General features: G+C 33.7%; 1 long non-coding RNA gene across 2 annotated transcripts in view; it reads left to right on the top strand.

Moving 5' to 3' along the window:
* The window catches only part of LOC129059357 (uncharacterized), a 102000-nt gene extending 92563 nt beyond the window's left edge, over positions 1-9437 (top strand). For both annotated transcript variants that reach the window (XR_008525182.1, XR_008525181.2), the window contains 3 exons: positions 1494-1660; positions 6501-6575; positions 9314-9437. This is a non-coding gene — a long non-coding RNA (uncharacterized LOC129059357). The remainder of the gene's footprint in view (positions 1-1493; positions 1661-6500; positions 6576-9313) is intronic.
* The last annotated feature ends 7365 nt before the right edge of the window (positions 9438-16802 follow it).

Genomic DNA, 16802 nt, shown 5'->3' with positions numbered 1-16802 from the left:
ATTTTATAATTCCATGCATGTTATTGAAATTCACATTACATTTCAGTTGCATTAATTTAAAAATACCTCTCTAGAGCCAATAATTAGTTAAAAGTTTTACAAAAGCTAGTTTTTATAAGAAGCATTTTTAAAAACATCATATTTTATATGTAAAGAGAATAATTAAAATTTAAACACAATCCACTTTGGAAAGTTCAGTCATATATATATAATCAAGTTAATAATTAAGGAATATAACCGAATATAAATTAGTTTGGGTATATAGTGTGGTAAAATCAAGGTGTTATATTATATTTAAAACTGTTTGATGATATTTGATAATTCTAGTATCAAGAAGTACCTTGATTGTAAAAGTAAGCAAGAGGTCTAGATTGTTGAAAGAGGCATGCATACCACCTTAGAGAAATATATTTAATTATAAAAGACTTACAAACACTATAACATTAGACAACAAACTATAGAGTCCAGCCTTCTTTTACAAGGACTTCTAGCTTTAGAAAATTAATCCATGGCAGAAAGTACGTTGATTTCTATAAATGAAAATATACAACCAAATAGGCATAATAAATATGCATACTTTATGCCTGTTTTTAATATCTCTTATTTAAGGAGCAGTGAAATTTGCACTCTGTTATAGTACTTTTATGTTTAACTATCCAAAGATTTTTTTATTATAAACAACACTATATTTTTTTCTATCCCTCCAGAGGCTTACTAAAAATAGAAAAATAAAACACAAGTAAGGCAGAAGCAACTCAATTCGGCTATTTTAGCATAGACAGCTGAAAGTGTGGAAAGTAGTACTGAAGGGGGAGAACAAACAATGATTGATGTCCTTGTTGGAAAGATAGATGATATCAGTCTGACAGTTTCGGTCTAAATTCAATTTCCTGCTGCTCAAGCAACTTAATTTCATTTATTGTTTTTTAAACACTATGGCTTTATAGAAAATATTTCAAAAGGTAATTTGATCTTTATAAGTTTGCAATTATAACATGAATGTTCAAAGATATTTTTCATTTGTTAATTTTGTGTTTTCTTTGTGCTCCTAGTTGGAAGGAGGTATACTTTATGCTCTTCTCTTAGTGTCAGTATATCTAGTATATGTCTTGGGTTGAAAACACAACAAACATGTATCTATCTGTGGAGTTGTCATTTGTCTTTCTTGCCTATATTTTCAAGACAGGTATCTCCTGAGAGGACTAAGTGACATAATAGCAGATCAGCAGGAAATTTAAGCTCCATGTTCTATGTGTTAATGTATCAAACACACCAACATTAAGATGAAGAATAGTGTCCTGGGATGAGGATTGGAAAGTGGTTTCAAAGAAAAAAGTATCCCTGTGTGAATCATGTTTCTTGCTTAGAGACCAGATGCAAAGATTAAATTGTATTGTTAATGTACTTTTCATAGAGACATGAAAATATGTTTTCTATTTTTAAAGCATAATATTATGATAATTAATGAATTCTTCTCTGCTTATCTCTTCCAGTCCTGTGGGAGGTCTTAAGTTGAAAATTACACCCTGATTAATGAAGAAAGCTGAGTTAGAATTAAAGAATGCTTTCAGAACCTATATAATTGAATGATCGCAGCATTAAACATTAGAGAAAATATTGCACTCTTTTTTGTGATGATACAAAACCTGGTATAAAGAAGGTAAAGGAAATATGAAGCAACATTTCATTTCTACAGCTATTCACTTAAGATTGATCATATAAATAGAGGCTTTTGATCATCACTATAAAATACAATAAAATATAGATATTAATCTTTGAGGTTTCTGGAACTGCATTTGTTAATTAAACAAAGGTTAATTGAGTGGCAAATATATTTACCTTTGATTATAGTGAGATAAACAAATAGGCAAGATTATTACCCTCAAACATATTGGATACCGTGGTGGAAGGGAGCATTAGAAACAGTAAAAACCTAACAAAAACATGAACACAATTAAGCAAGATTTAGCTGATAGATTGAATATGGGGATCAAGGAGTGAAAAGTATGATTTCTAGGTGTTTGCCTGTGCATCTCCCAAGAGAATATGTAATTTACTGAAATGAGAAAGAGTTGGGGAAAAAAAGCAAATTTACAGGATTGGAATTAAAATTCTCTTTGGGACATGTTAATTTCATAAATCTACTAGACATCAAAGGTGAACCCCTGACCCAAAGGAGATTGGCCATGGCCAGGGATATAGTCTATCAAGGAAACACTTCCTAAACTAGCCAGCTTGTCTGGAATAGGGACTTTGGAAGCTAATTGGATCAATTTCCCCAGGATATTGCACCCATTCCCCAGCTGCCGTAAATGTTGGCTGTCTGGCCCCACACTGGATCCTCCTTTGGAAAATCACCTTCTCTAGCCTCCTTAGAGGAAAATGACACTGTTTTGCAGAGGTACAAGGGCTGTAACTGACAGGGAAGTGGAGTACAAGAGTCTAACTCCTGGCTTTAAGGTTGGATCATCTTTGTGTGTAGACTGTACTCCATGGTAACATGTAGCACAAGCCTGAAGCTAGTTTCTAGTATAGATCACATCTTTCCTTAGCCATTTTCCTTCCCTGTCCTGCTTCTTTCAGTCCCGCTTCTGAGAACACTTTAAAATATTTATGTATGTATTTATTTATTTTTAATTGATACATGATGTTTATACATAGTAATGGAGAACAGTGTGATGTTTCAATACATGCATGCATTATGTAATAATCAAATCACAGTATTTGGCATATCCATCATCTTATACACTCATCATTTTTCTGTGGTGAGACCATTTGAAATCCTCTTTTCAAACTAAAAATATACAATACGATATTATTAACCATAATACCCCTACTGTGCAATAGAACACCAGAACTTATCTCTCTCATCTAACTGTAACTTTATACCTGTTGACCAATCTGTTCCTAACACACACCTTTATTCTCCCCAGCCTCTGGTAACCACTATTCTCTATTTTAATGGGATCAATTTCTTTAAATTTCACATATGAATAAATCATGCACTATTTGTCTCTCTGTATCCAGCTTATTTCACTTAATGTTCTCTAGGTTCAAATGTGGTGCTGCAAATGACAGGATTTCATACTTTATATGGCTGAATAGTATTCCATTGTGTATTTATACCACATTTTCTTTAGCCATTTGTCAGATTATGAACACTTAGGTTGATTCCATATTGTGGCTCTTGTAAATAGAGGTGAAATAAACATGGGAATGCAGATAACTCTTCAACATATTAATTTTCCTTCCTTTGAATATACACCCAATAGTTGGTTGCTGAATCATATGGAGTTCTGTTTTAAGAAACTATCATATAATTTTTTTAGAATGCTCCACCCTGTTTTGTTTAATGGCTATACTAATTTGCCTTTCTCACAAACTGTGTATAATTCCCTTCCTTCCACATTCTTACCAGCATGTATTTTTGTAGTTTTAATAATTGCTATTCTAGCATGAATGAGATAATACCTCATTGTGTTTGATTTGTATGTCTCTAATAATTAGTGATGTTGAACATGTTTTGATATACATGTTGGCCATTTGTCCTTTTTTGAGAGATATCTATTTAGCTTATTTGCCCATCTTTAATTAAATTATTTACTTTTTTTTACTGTTGAGATGTTTGAATGCCTTGCATATTCTGGTTATTAAATTTTTTGTAGAGTGAATAGTTTGTAAATTTTGCTTCTTAGCCACATTGTCTCTGTGTTTTCCACTTAAAAGGACCCTTGTTTCTATATGGCAGAATTGTTTTCATAATTGAATTGTATGCCATTTTGTATATATACCACGTTTTCTTTATCCATTAGTCTGTTGATGCACATTTAGGTTGATTCCATGTCTTGGTTACCATTAATAGTGTTTCAATAAACATGTGAGTGCAGACATCTCATTGACATACTGATTTTATTTCCTTGGATATACACACAATAGAGGGATTGTTGAGTAATAGGGTAACTCTATTTTTAACACTTTGAGGTACCTCTATAATATTTTTCAGTATCATTGTACTAATTTACATACTTAAAGTATGTAAGCATTTCTCTTTCTCCACATTTACACCAGCATTAGATTTTTTTGTGTGTTTTTGATAGTAGCCATTCAAATTAGAGTGAGAGATCACATTTTCATTTTGATTTGCATTTCCTGGATGATTAGTAATTTTAAGCATTTTTTTATATACCTCTTGGACATTTGTATATCTTCTCATGAGAAATGTTTAAGATGTTACTTTTGTCTATTTTAAATTAGATTATTTGTTCTTTTGCTATTGAGTTATTTGAGTTCCCTGTAAATTCTGGATGTTTACTCCTTGTCAGATAAATAGGCTGCAAATATTTTTCCTACTCTGTAGGTTGTCTCTTCACTTTGTTGTTTACTTTGCTGTGCAGGAGCTTTTTAGTTTAATGTAATCCCATTTGTCTATTTTTGTTTTTATTTGCCTGTGCTTTTGAGGTCTTATTAAAAAAATTTCTTGGCCGGGCGTGGTAGGTCATTTCTTCACTTTGTTGTTTACTTTGCTGTGCAGAAGCTTTTTAGTTTAATGTAACCCCATTTGTCTGTTTTTGTTTTTATTTGCCTGTGCTTTTGAGGTCTTATTAAAAAAATTTCTTGGCTGGGCATGGTGGCTCACACTTGTAATCCCAGCACTTTAGGAGGCCAAGGTGGGTGGATCATTTGAGCTCAGGAGTTCAAGACCAGCCTGGCCAACATGGTGAAACCCCATCTCTACTAAAAATACAAAAATTAGCTGGGCAGTGGTGACGAATGCCTGTAATCCCAGCTACTCGGGAGGCTGAGGCAGGAAAATTGCTTGACTCCAGGAAGTGAAGGTTGCAGTGAGCCTAGATTGCACCACTGCACTCCAGCCTGGGTGACAGAGCAAGACTCCTTCTGAAAAAAAAAAAAAAAAAAAGTCTTGTTTATCTTGTTTAGACAAATTTTATAAAGCATTTTCTCTGTATTGTCTTTCTAGTAGTTTTACCATTTTATCAATTCAGGTCTTACCTGTAAGTCTTTAATCCACTTTAGGTTTATTTTTACATAGTGTGAAAGATAGGGCTCTAGCAAAGGAACGTAATAGAGAACACAGAAATAAAGCTATTCACTTACAGATGACTGACTTTTGACAAAGGCACCAAGATCACACATTAGAGAAATGACAGTCTTTTCAATAAATGGTACTGGAAAAGCTGAATATCTACATGCAGATGAGAACACCTCTTTAAGAGTTTCACAGAAAGCATTAACTAAGAAACTTCTAACAAAATTGATTTAAGATACTAGTGTAGCACTCAACTCCTGCTAAAGAACTGACAAAATAATAGGCTCCTACAGCTGAGCTGTATCTTGAACTATGACTCAATTGATAGATACTGTGTTAATTTCCAGGAGGCCTGCTTGAGGAACAATTCTTATTCTTCCTTAAGATTTGACTGTATTTATAATATTGTTTGCTTCTTCAACTTCTTGCACTTCAAAAATTTTTTATTATCTAAAATACTCTGAATATATCAATGTCTCTTGTGCCATAAAAGAGAATAAGGGACAGAATATATGATTCAAAAAGGCATACTCAGAAATAGTATCATTTCTTGTTTATGTAAATATTCTGCAATTAAATGAGTAAAACTTTGTTTTTGAATTTTTAGAATATAATTTAATTGAATGATTTTCTTTAAGTTGCACTTGGAGAGATGACTCACGAAACTCAAAATAGAAAAACATTATTCATGCCAAGAATTTTACACCTTTTCTAGTCCTTTGTTTATTCTAATTAGTGGGTCCTTATGAGTTGGAATATCATAGGATTTTAGAAAACAAAGTGGTAGCAGATTGACATCTCTGATTTTCCATATTCCCTTTCCCAGCTTATATAATACCTCCTGTCATCACTGGGGGGACATTATGGAATATAACCACCTCCTGCTGTCATTGGGGTGACATGGAATATGGCCACATTCACAACCACATCTTCAATTGGGAGACTGTGCTTTGTTAGCTTTTATTTTTTAAAAACCTTCCACAATTAAACTGAGAAATTACAAAGCAGCAAAATGATGCAGTTAATCCACTGGGAAAAATTATGTGCTTATAAAGTAAAATACACTGCCTCCTTCATGAACGGTGTGTGAACTATTTGAAAATTTTATGCCATTAACACTTTCAATATGTCATTAACCTAGAAAATAAGAGGGAGTAATGAAAGTCATTAAAAGCAGTTGAGTGTCCTGCTGTAGCCTGGCCAATAAGGGTATAAAGAATGAGAGACAGAGCAAGGCATTCTACTATATTACAACTTAGCAGGGCTGTGTCTTCAAGATACACACACACACATACACACGAACACTCACATGCAAATGTGTGTGTATTTTTCTTCCTCTAAGGTATGCTTCATGTAAAGCAAAAAGGTATTAAATTTTTGACAAGAGTACCAAGTGCCATTCATAAAAATGTTGACTAATCTAATATAAATATAATTATTCTTAATTTTCAAGGTACTGAGAAGATCACATACTGTATGTGCTCCTAAAACCTGGTCCTGGCATAACCTTCTAAGCTGTTTTATTCAGGTAAAGTTTGATGATAGAAGATACGGCTTGTTGTATTATAAATGACAAGATAATATGTTTTTTCTTTAAATACTACCCACTACTGCCAAAATTGTTTTTCCTATAGACTGCCTATAGACACACCTCAATCTACCCCCAGGAAACTCTGAATTGGCTAATTTAAAACTCACTCTGATATAATCCAGTGATTATTTTGTGCAATGCCCAAGAAGTTATCAGCTTTATTATCAATATTAGACTGAAGGGAGATCCAAAATCACCACCAACTTGGTACATAGCCCAGGATAAATTCACGGAAGTTAATGCTCTTTTAGGCAATACAGGTGGTTGAATACATGCTATAGTTTATCTTTTTCTAAAAGAAATTATACTAAATTATGCTAAGAAATGCTAAAAGAAATTATTCTAGGAAATGCTAAAAGAAATTATACTAAATTATGCTAAGAACAGAAAGAAAAAGTTAAAATATCAAAATATCAAATGATTGTTCTGAATAATAGGATAAGAAAACATTGGATACAATCAATTCATATGTGAAACAGTATGACATAGACATATCAGTACTAAAAATGATGTGTTGAAGGAAGTCATAACACTTGAGGAACTAAGTCAAAGTGCAGAAAAATAAAGAATTTAATATGATTTACAGTATATTTCACAAAAGGTAAAATATATAGAAAGAAGTATAGATAGAAATGTATATACTATCTAATAGAATGAACATATGTATGTATATACGATATGTGGTATATGAGATATACTATATAGTAGAAGAAATTTTGTATACATGACACAATACTTGAGATTGGATATAGTGGAAACTTTCACACGGTACAATAAAGAATGATGATAATATGGGGGAAAAATAATATAATGCTTAGAACAAATGAATGTATTTTATAAGTTTTAAAAATTCTAAAACCTAGTAGTTTCCATTTACCCTGAAAAACAATAAATCTCACAGAATAGTGAAGACTTTAGAATATCAAATAACTTGGATTAAAAAATGAACTTTGAGACCCTCCGGGACAATGCGGTGAAACCTCATCTCTAAAGAAAATACAAAAATTAGTCAGGAGTGGGGGCACACACCTGTAGTCTCAGCTACTCAGGTGAGCTAAGGTAAGGTTAGATAATCACCAAAAGCGACTGCAGTGGAGACTGCAGCGAGCTGTGATTGCGCCACTGCATTCCAGCCTGGGTGATGGAGTCAGACCCTGTCTCAGAAAAAAAAAGAGCAAAATAAAAAATTTGATGCTTTGTCAAGTCATCACTTTTTTGGAGGAAAAATAGTTTTGTACATGGGATTAAACAATATAAATTCAAAACTTACAGATAAGGGGTTAACTCTATCACTCAACTGTTTAAAAAGTTTATATGAATATCCAGTCAAAACCAATGTGGTATTGCCCTTGAAATGTTATCTATACGGATTTCCAAGGAGACCACAGGACTGTGTACTGTCTTGGAATGTCCTCAGAAGGCTCTGTCATTGATCAGGTAACAGTAAAAACAGAGTCCTTTCTTACAAATGGAAAAGTGAAAGCAGAGGGACAGAAGCTATTCAAACTTCATCTTCTTTCCTTGTGGCTAGTGGTCATTGTTTAAAGTGATAAAGTTCTTTCAAAAAATCCAAGAATTTAAAAATTTCCCATTCAGGCATCGTTTAAAATAATAAATTTCCATTTATATATTTTCAGTTCAGAATGTGGCTAACACTTAAATTGATTAGGTCAAGCTATGTTGACACTGTGACTGCATTTAGGGAATATTCCTGTATACATATGTGTGTAATCAACAAATAATACGGCAAAAGTTGTATTTATTTAGAACCTAAGCATTCTCTCACAAGAGGCTGTCATAACTGAATGGAACCCTAAAAGTAAGAAAGTTTTTTTTTTTTTTTCTACCAGAATATAAGGGTTTCTGTACTGCACAAGTGACCACAAGTACAGCCCCAGAACACAAGAATTCCTTTCTTGCCATAATGGAATCATGGCCCTAGTACATCCAGATTATCAGTGGCAATATGACTCAGAATAACAGAAAACAAAGCAACCATGTGGTGTAAAGAAAAGATTTCCTACTATGGGTTAAACATTTCTGGGGTTCATGAAGCCATCACAAAAGAAGAGACATTAAAGAAAGAAAGAAGACATGCTTCAGCTATGCTGAAACATGTATTACCTCATTAGATATTCCAAGACAGTGAAGTGAAAAATCGTTATTAGGTACATCAGAAATATTTGCATACATGTGTTCACACAGACATACACAAACACACGGACACTATTTTACATGTATAAATTAATATATTTATTTATAATTTATTAATTTTATACAAACATACATTGATATATATTTATTGATATAAGATCATTTATAATACAATATAAAATATTGTGAAAGAAAATAGAATCTTGGGACCACAAGCTCACTATGCCAAAGGGAAAGTTGAGCTTGGGAACTGAATCATGCGAAAAACGGTCTTCCTCTTGTTCCCAAACGGATAACTGCAATTTCATAACCTTGTGTCATAGTCTCAAACATAAGCCAGGTTCCAAAAATGATAAAAGGCAACACATTTCCCAGATGGCCTCTCTCACAAATTGCTCACAAAGAAATTCCCTGTGGGCCCCAAATCTTTCAGGATGCAAATCCCCCCTGTAAACTAACCCTAAAACAGAGTTCTGTTGACTCTCACCCTGACAGTGTAAATTACCAGCTTATCTTCACAGGTCAAGTCTAGAAATCTTTCCTCTACCAACGTCAAGATGAACGCACAATGGACTTCTTCCTCTACTCCATCTTTTCACAAGTTTAGTTTCTTGTATGTAAAAATATAGATTTCCTGGGCACTTGATGAAGGCATAATTGAGTTTTCCTTTACCCACCTGTTTACACGTAAAACGTAGATTCCCTGAGTGCTAATCAAAGCCTCACAAGACTGTAACCCACTTGTCTCCATTGCCTATCCTCCTGCTTTTATTTACTTTCCTCCTTCCCCTCCTGCTTACTCTTTCCCCTTTAAATACTGAAGTCCTCAAAATTGTCTTTAGGAAAAACACAGATTACAGATGCTCCTGTGATTTTCTTTTCCTCTTCCCCAGATGCATCTTCAACCTTGGCAAAATAACCCTCTAAAATGATTGAGACATGCCTCAGTCAATTTTTGGTTTATAATCTGTGTGATGTATATATGTGTGGGTGCAGTTGTGGGTGTGTGTAAATTCAAACTCTGGAATGGAACAAATACAAATTTGTAACAAATTCTGCAGGCAGTTACTGAGCCTCTCTTTGCACCTTCCACAATAACATTATGGAGATATTCCATAGAGAGGAGGTAAATTTGTGAAGACTATTTTTTTAAGTTACATATGAACTACACATTAAGTTTGGAGAAGAATGATGGATGTTTGGCAGGGATTCTGCATCTTCTTGGTTCAACAAGCAGCTTCATACAATAATACAATAAGATACTCTCTATTTAGCTATGGCATAACTCCCTGACAGTGGGACTCCACTGATACACTGCAGCTTTTAGGAACAGTGATAATTAATTTTATTTGCTAACTAGGGTAGTCCTGGTACCCAGTTTTTTGGTCAACCGCTAGTTTAGATGTTGCTGTGAAGGCATTTTTTTCAGATATGATTAACATTTCAATAAGATATTGGGTAAAGCAAATTACCTCCCATAATGTGAGTGGGTCTTATCTAATCTGTTAAAGGTTTTATGAGAAAAGACCTGAATATGAACTAATTCTGCCTCCAGACTGCCTTTGTATTCAAGACCACAATATCAACTCTTGCCAGAGTTTTCAGCCTGCTGGTCCCCCCAGCACATTTCAGACCTGCCAGCACCCATAATTATGTAAGCCAATTCCTTAAAATCTCTTTCTCACTCACTTTCTGCATATATATGTATATGTTTTGCATGCACATAGGTATACATATGTGTATACATATGTTTATGGTGTATGCTTTATATATAATTAAAATATACATATATAAAATTATATGTATTTCTCTAGAATATATCTATTATATCTATTTTCAGAGAAATAGATATAATTACATCTATTTCTATGGAGAACCTTAATGTGAGGGTTAAATCCTATTTATGGAGAAAATTATAAGGCAAAGGCAACAAAAGTGAACAAGGACAAGACTTAAGTGCTAATGATTCAAAAACGGATATGGGATTAATTTGAGAGGAATATAGCACATATAGTAAGTAATAGCAATCAGGTAACAAAAGGTCATGAGGAAATATCATCAGAGTTGAGCCATAGGGCAATCGGCAAAAAATTTCCTTCCTTAACACAGTAGCTCACTTGAGAATTTCCTGAAATAAAATTTGACACTATCCTAGATATCCTCTGTACTGTTTTTTTTCTTGATGAGAAGTGCTAGGAAATTAAATGTATACATACATACAGATTTACCACACATACAAATTGTTTATTCAGTAACTTTTTGAAATAATGGTATTTGAAAGCTTTTCGGAGAAAACCTTTAAGAAAAGTTTTATCATTTTTGCATAAATAATTTTTTCCTTGATAAGCAAACTAAACAATTGCTTTAAGAATTGCTATGATATCATTACAATTTCAGCCAAACCATTCTCAAATTTACTCAAAACCACAGATTCTAGTCAGACAATATCAGAAAAATTTTCAATTGTCTACCGGGTTTGGAAAAAATCTAAAAAAAAGTGTGTTCGTGCATGTGTGTGTATTTGTGTGTGTATACACTGAATGATAATATAACATCCATTATCAATCTGCGATGTGTGTGAGCTTCTTGAATGTGTTCTGAAATGACTTTTTAAGCCTAGGCTAAAAAAATTTTTAAGCATTTGCTAAAGCCTTCCACATCAGTGGGTTACATTTATCAAAGTCTCTCACAGAAAAAAAAATTATCATCAAGAATCCCTGATTTAATCACCTGACACTATCACTTTCCAAATGATGATCATTTCACACCCTTTCTTCACCACCTGCTACTTGTCACCAATCATCAAGCTGTTTCTTTTTCTTTGACAAGTTAAAACACATTTGTTAAATTTTATATACTAATTACATTTACTTTCAATTTTATGTTTATTACTGATATAAACTTTTAAGATTATTTTGTTGATATATTTTATTATCTTTGAAAATTAATTGAAAAACTTCTAGAATGGAGGACATGCTTAATTTTTTACCTCATTAAATTGTCGGCCTTTCACGCAGTGGCAGAGTTTACATGAACTAATTTAAGACTTTAAGAAAAAATAGAAGTCATGAAAAACAGCTTTTTACATTGTTTCTTTTCTCTTATGAAAATGGAATAAATATTTTTACCGTATTTATTAGAGTTGTGCAGAGAAACAGAAGCTGTGGGATATGGGGTGTGTCTATTTAAGGCATGGATGCCAACCAGTTTTATTGTAGGGAGAGATTTATGATTTTTAAAAAGTAGTTCATGGGATTATGAAGGCTGACAAGTTCCAAAATCTGCAGGTCAATTGGCAAGCTGAAGAGCCAGGAGTGCCGATGGTTTAATTCCAGTCTAAGCCCAAAGGTCTGAGCGAAAAGGAGAAATGATGGCGTTGTTTCAGTTCATTAACCAGCGGGCCTGAGACCCTGGAAGAGCCAATGATTCCCTCTGAGTCTGCAGGCGGGAAAAAAGTCAATGTCCCCGTCTAAAGGTTGTCATGGGGAAAGAATTCTATCTTTACTTTTCACAGGGGAGAATCGGTGATTTGTTCTATTCAGGCCTTCAGTGGATTTTACAGGACTACCCATATTAAGTAGAGCCACTTGCCTTACCCATTCTATAGATTTAAATGCTAATCTCATCTTTTAGTATCCTTATGTTTTATTGTAATATTTACTTTAGAAAACTTGTAAATTCTTTCTCTTCTTCTTTGAGATGCAAATCTTTTTAAAAAGTTCTTGTCAGTGTTACAACCCAGAAAAGTCTTTTTCAAGAAACTGTGAGCTATCCCTATGAAATGTAAACATCAAGAAAGATAACACCTCTAGCTCCTAGCTTATGTGGCAACATAGAAGTCTAACTTCAGCCTAACTTCAGGCTCCCAGTTCTAAGTGGTAAAATTGTCTTGTCATGAAGACGAGAGAAAGTTTATTTTCCTGAAGGTCAAGCCACTTAGCAAACGTAGATGGCCTAAATCCCTCACTTCAGCTCTTGGAATCTTTCCAGCTCTTTGTTTTAGTAGCGTTGACCTCAGACTAAAATTCTGGCTTCTCTACCTACTACAGTAGCCTTGAATACAGTCTTTCTTGCCTGGATAACATTGTCTTTTACAATTTTTGCTTTGATAACACTGAAGGAACAATCACAATCAGGTCTCTACAGCAGAAAGAAATGTGGTGTTTTTAAGTAACAGAAAAGTGTTATTCATGGTTCTGTATAATAAGCAAAATATCTGTGAATATGCTTGTAGATATAATCAAAGCCAAATAATGTAAAGTCTTCACGGGTTTCTTTTTGCAGCTAGAAACTATGTGAATATTGATTACTAGAATATGGCATCATTTGGATTGTTTGTAATCATGCACTTTGGCTGTCATATGGGATATAAACTTTATGATTCAAAATTCAGAAGAAAAAAATTTAGTCATAATTTTCACAGTTCATATGAATCTTATGATGGCTTATGACATAGTAGTGACAAATATAGAAAGGATTTTTTTTTTTTTTTTTTGAGAAGGAGTCTCACTCTGTCGCCCAGGCTGGAGTGCAGTGGTGCAATCTCGGCTCACTGCAAGCTCCGCCTCCTGGGTTCACGCCATTCTCCTGCCTCAACGTCCCAAGTAGCTGGGACTACAGGCGCCCACCACCACGCCCGGCTGATTTTTTTGTATTTTTAGTAGAGACGGGGTTTCACCGTGTTAGCCAGGATGGTCTCGATCTCCTGACCTCGTGATCCACCTGCCTTGGCCTCCCACAGTTCTGGGATTACAAGCATGAGCCACCGCGCCCGGCCTAGAAAGGATTTTTAAAAAATGATACGTATTTAAGGTAGAATTGGCAAAGTTGGTTTGCAGATTGGAGAAAGATAAAGAAAAAGGAAGATTTTGTGTCTTAAAAACTAGGTAACTATCAATGAAATTATATTCAACAGCAAGAGAATGAGAGTCAAAGTAACAGTAGCTTTCAAGACATAAGCTTATTTATCTTTCATGCAAGCTTCAGAAATGAACTCAAGTTTAAGTTTTTCAAAGTTCTCATGGGCCGTGGCTCACTTCTTTCATCTTTAAGAAGTTTTCTTCATCTGCCTAGTCTAAGATGATAAAATCTTCATTACAGAAAGCAATCTGGATGTATGTAAGAGAAAAAGGAGAGACGCTAGAGTATACACCTGATGATTGTTTTTTTAAAGTTCCTGGAAACTGCTACATAAAACTATAGCTTATATCTTAATGAATGACTTATGTCTTAATAGAAACATCACTGGCCACATCTAGCTAATATTTATTTTTGGTTTTAGAAATAAATTATTTAATAATTTTTAAAATAATATTTTAGAATACTTTCTTCTATTTGATTGGAAGTTATGGAGAATGAATATTGTAAGACCAAAAGGAGATTTGGCAAAACACCTAATTATGGTTCTAAGTTTACCCAGCTGAGGGTACTGGCACACAGATGGCCAGATGATTCAAACTTACATAATTAGCATACTAACCTGGGGCTATATAATAAAGTGGTAGCAAAGAGCAATCTCTCAATCTCATGTATTTAGTATTATTTATTACACTGGGATGATATAAACTGACTATATCTATGCCTACAAGACAGTGACAAGGTAACAGACATGAAATTATGATCAAAGTTCTACAGAGGAGAAAGAGGAAGAGAGACCAGAAGAAAGGAAGTACCTTAGTGACACTGAAGAATGGCTTTAGTTCCCCCTTTCCCTACATATTCTCTCTCTTTCTCTTCTCTCTCTCTCCCCATGACTCTCCCCTCTAATCTTGAGCTTTGTTTCTTTTATATGCAATAAAATTACTTCTGAATTATACTTCTGAATATGCTTGCAAGAACATAAGGTAAATATGTATTCCAAAAGTCAGAGATCTTTGTTTTTATACATGGATATGGCATAAGAGAGCATGTGACAAGACCTGGAAGATGCATATGCATGTGCAGGCTCATTGTGTGTGTGTGTGTGTGTGTGTGTGTGTGTGTGTGTGTGTGCACATATTGCAAATTAAGAGACAAAAGAATGGTAGAAAAATAGTTATCACAAGTAAGTGAATCTAGCATGTAGAATTGGCCAAGCTATTTTTGGAATGGAAGCAATGAAGATTGTTTCCAGGTAGCAGTCTTTGTTATCTGTTGTTGAAGCAACTGAATGTACCATTACATTTTCTTTTTCTTTTTCAACATATTTTAAGTTCAAGGGTATACGTTCAGGTGTGTTACACAGGTAAAGTTGTGTCATGAGGGCTTATTGTACAGATTGTTTCAACACTTGGGTATTAAGCCTAGTACCCATTAGTTATTTTTCTTGATCCTCTCCCTCCTCCTACTCTCAACCCTCTGATAGGCCCCAGAGTGTGTTGGTCCCCTCTGTGTCCATGTGTTCTCATTATTTAACTCCCACTTACAAGGTAGAACACGTCTTATCTGGATTTCTGTTCCTGCATTAGCTTTCTAATGATAACGGCATACATGTCCATCTATATTCCTGCAAAGGACATGATCTTGTTCATTTTTACGGCTGCATAGTATTCCATGGTGAATATGTGTACTACTGCTTTTTCTATCAGAACTCAAGAAATGTACTTGGCAAGGATGAACTCTAGGAACCTTTTCAGAAATATTGAACGTGTCTGTGAATTGTCTACTTCCCAAGAGTTTCATATGCTGATACAAAAGAGCTTATTCAAAGAAAACCTGTGTGAGGGTTTTTTTATAGGAAGTGTTTTATACCTTTAGAAAAATATCTGAGAACATTGAGAGAAAATCAAGCGTCTTGGGAAAATCTCAAATTTTATTTTCATTTCCTTAACTAAATTTTGTAAATCAAAGGCAAAGTCATAAAATGCATGATTGGCAGGTATTAAGATTAGGAAAACCAAGGGAAATAAGTAAAATCATATATCTCATCACACAATTTTCCTGCTATATTATGCTTAAGGAAATAACAGCTCCCCGTTATTCTAAGTGGAATGACATGCTTTCCATCTGGGAAATAAGAGTGGGTTAACATTTCTCACTACTCCAAACTATTGTTTTATAATTCTCAGAGTTTACATCAAGATCGAAGCTACAAAAAATGAGGCCTTGCAATGTAAAAAAAAAAAGTCCAAGATTATTGCTAATATACATAAATTATTAGAGAAAAAAGCAGCTTCTCAGATTACAGTACCATAAACTGACAAGAAAGCTAATATTGTGTAATTAGAATAGAATTCTAAGGTGGAGGAATGCCTACTTCTCAACTCATTCTATAATGCCAGAAGACAATTATAGTATTTAAAAAAATCCAAATCACATAGATATAAAAACTTTTCTAATTTTAGGATGTCAAACCCATTATCCATTTTCATAAATCTCTTACAAATTGAAAATAGAAGGAAACTTTTTCTCCGTGATTAGGATTCTCTCCAAAGCTTTTTTAGCTTTTAAAAAGCTATTTGATAAGGAAACACCAAAAGTTTTTTCCCAATCCAGAAAAACACACAGAAGTTTGCTTTCACCACTTGTGTTTAATATTATACTAGCTATTCTATCCACTGCAATATGATAAGAAAAACAAATAAATAACATAAGGATTGGAAAGGAAGAAGTAAAACTTTTTACCACCTATGTAAAAAGTTTAATAGAATCTACAAAAGAACTAATGAGTAAGTTTAGAAAGACTGCAGAGTTCAAGGTCAATGTATACAAATAAACACATTGTATTTCTCTACAGTAGCAGTGGAAACCTCAGTAGACATATTTGTATTAACTGGTACTCTGACCCAAAAATTTATCCTAATATAAAAAGAAATATTCAGGCACTATCATATAACAATACACAATTTAAATGAAAATATATCATAGACTTAAATATTTCTTATAAAATTTACAATTGTCTCAAAACATATGAAAGTAAAATCTTTGTAGTTATATGAAGCAAAGGTTTTTTTTAATGTATGACACCAACACACCTCAATAAACAATTACAAAATAACTTCTGCTCTTTAAAAGGCATGTTCAGAGAATGAA

This window comes from Pongo abelii, chromosome 4 (genome assembly GCF_028885655.2).
Source record: "Pongo abelii isolate AG06213 chromosome 4, NHGRI_mPonAbe1-v2.0_pri, whole genome shotgun sequence".
Lineage (NCBI taxonomy): Eukaryota > Metazoa > Chordata > Mammalia > Primates > Hominidae > Pongo > Pongo abelii.
The sequence above is the reverse complement of the archived record's forward strand: the minus strand, read 5'-3'. Positions and strand labels throughout refer to the sequence as shown.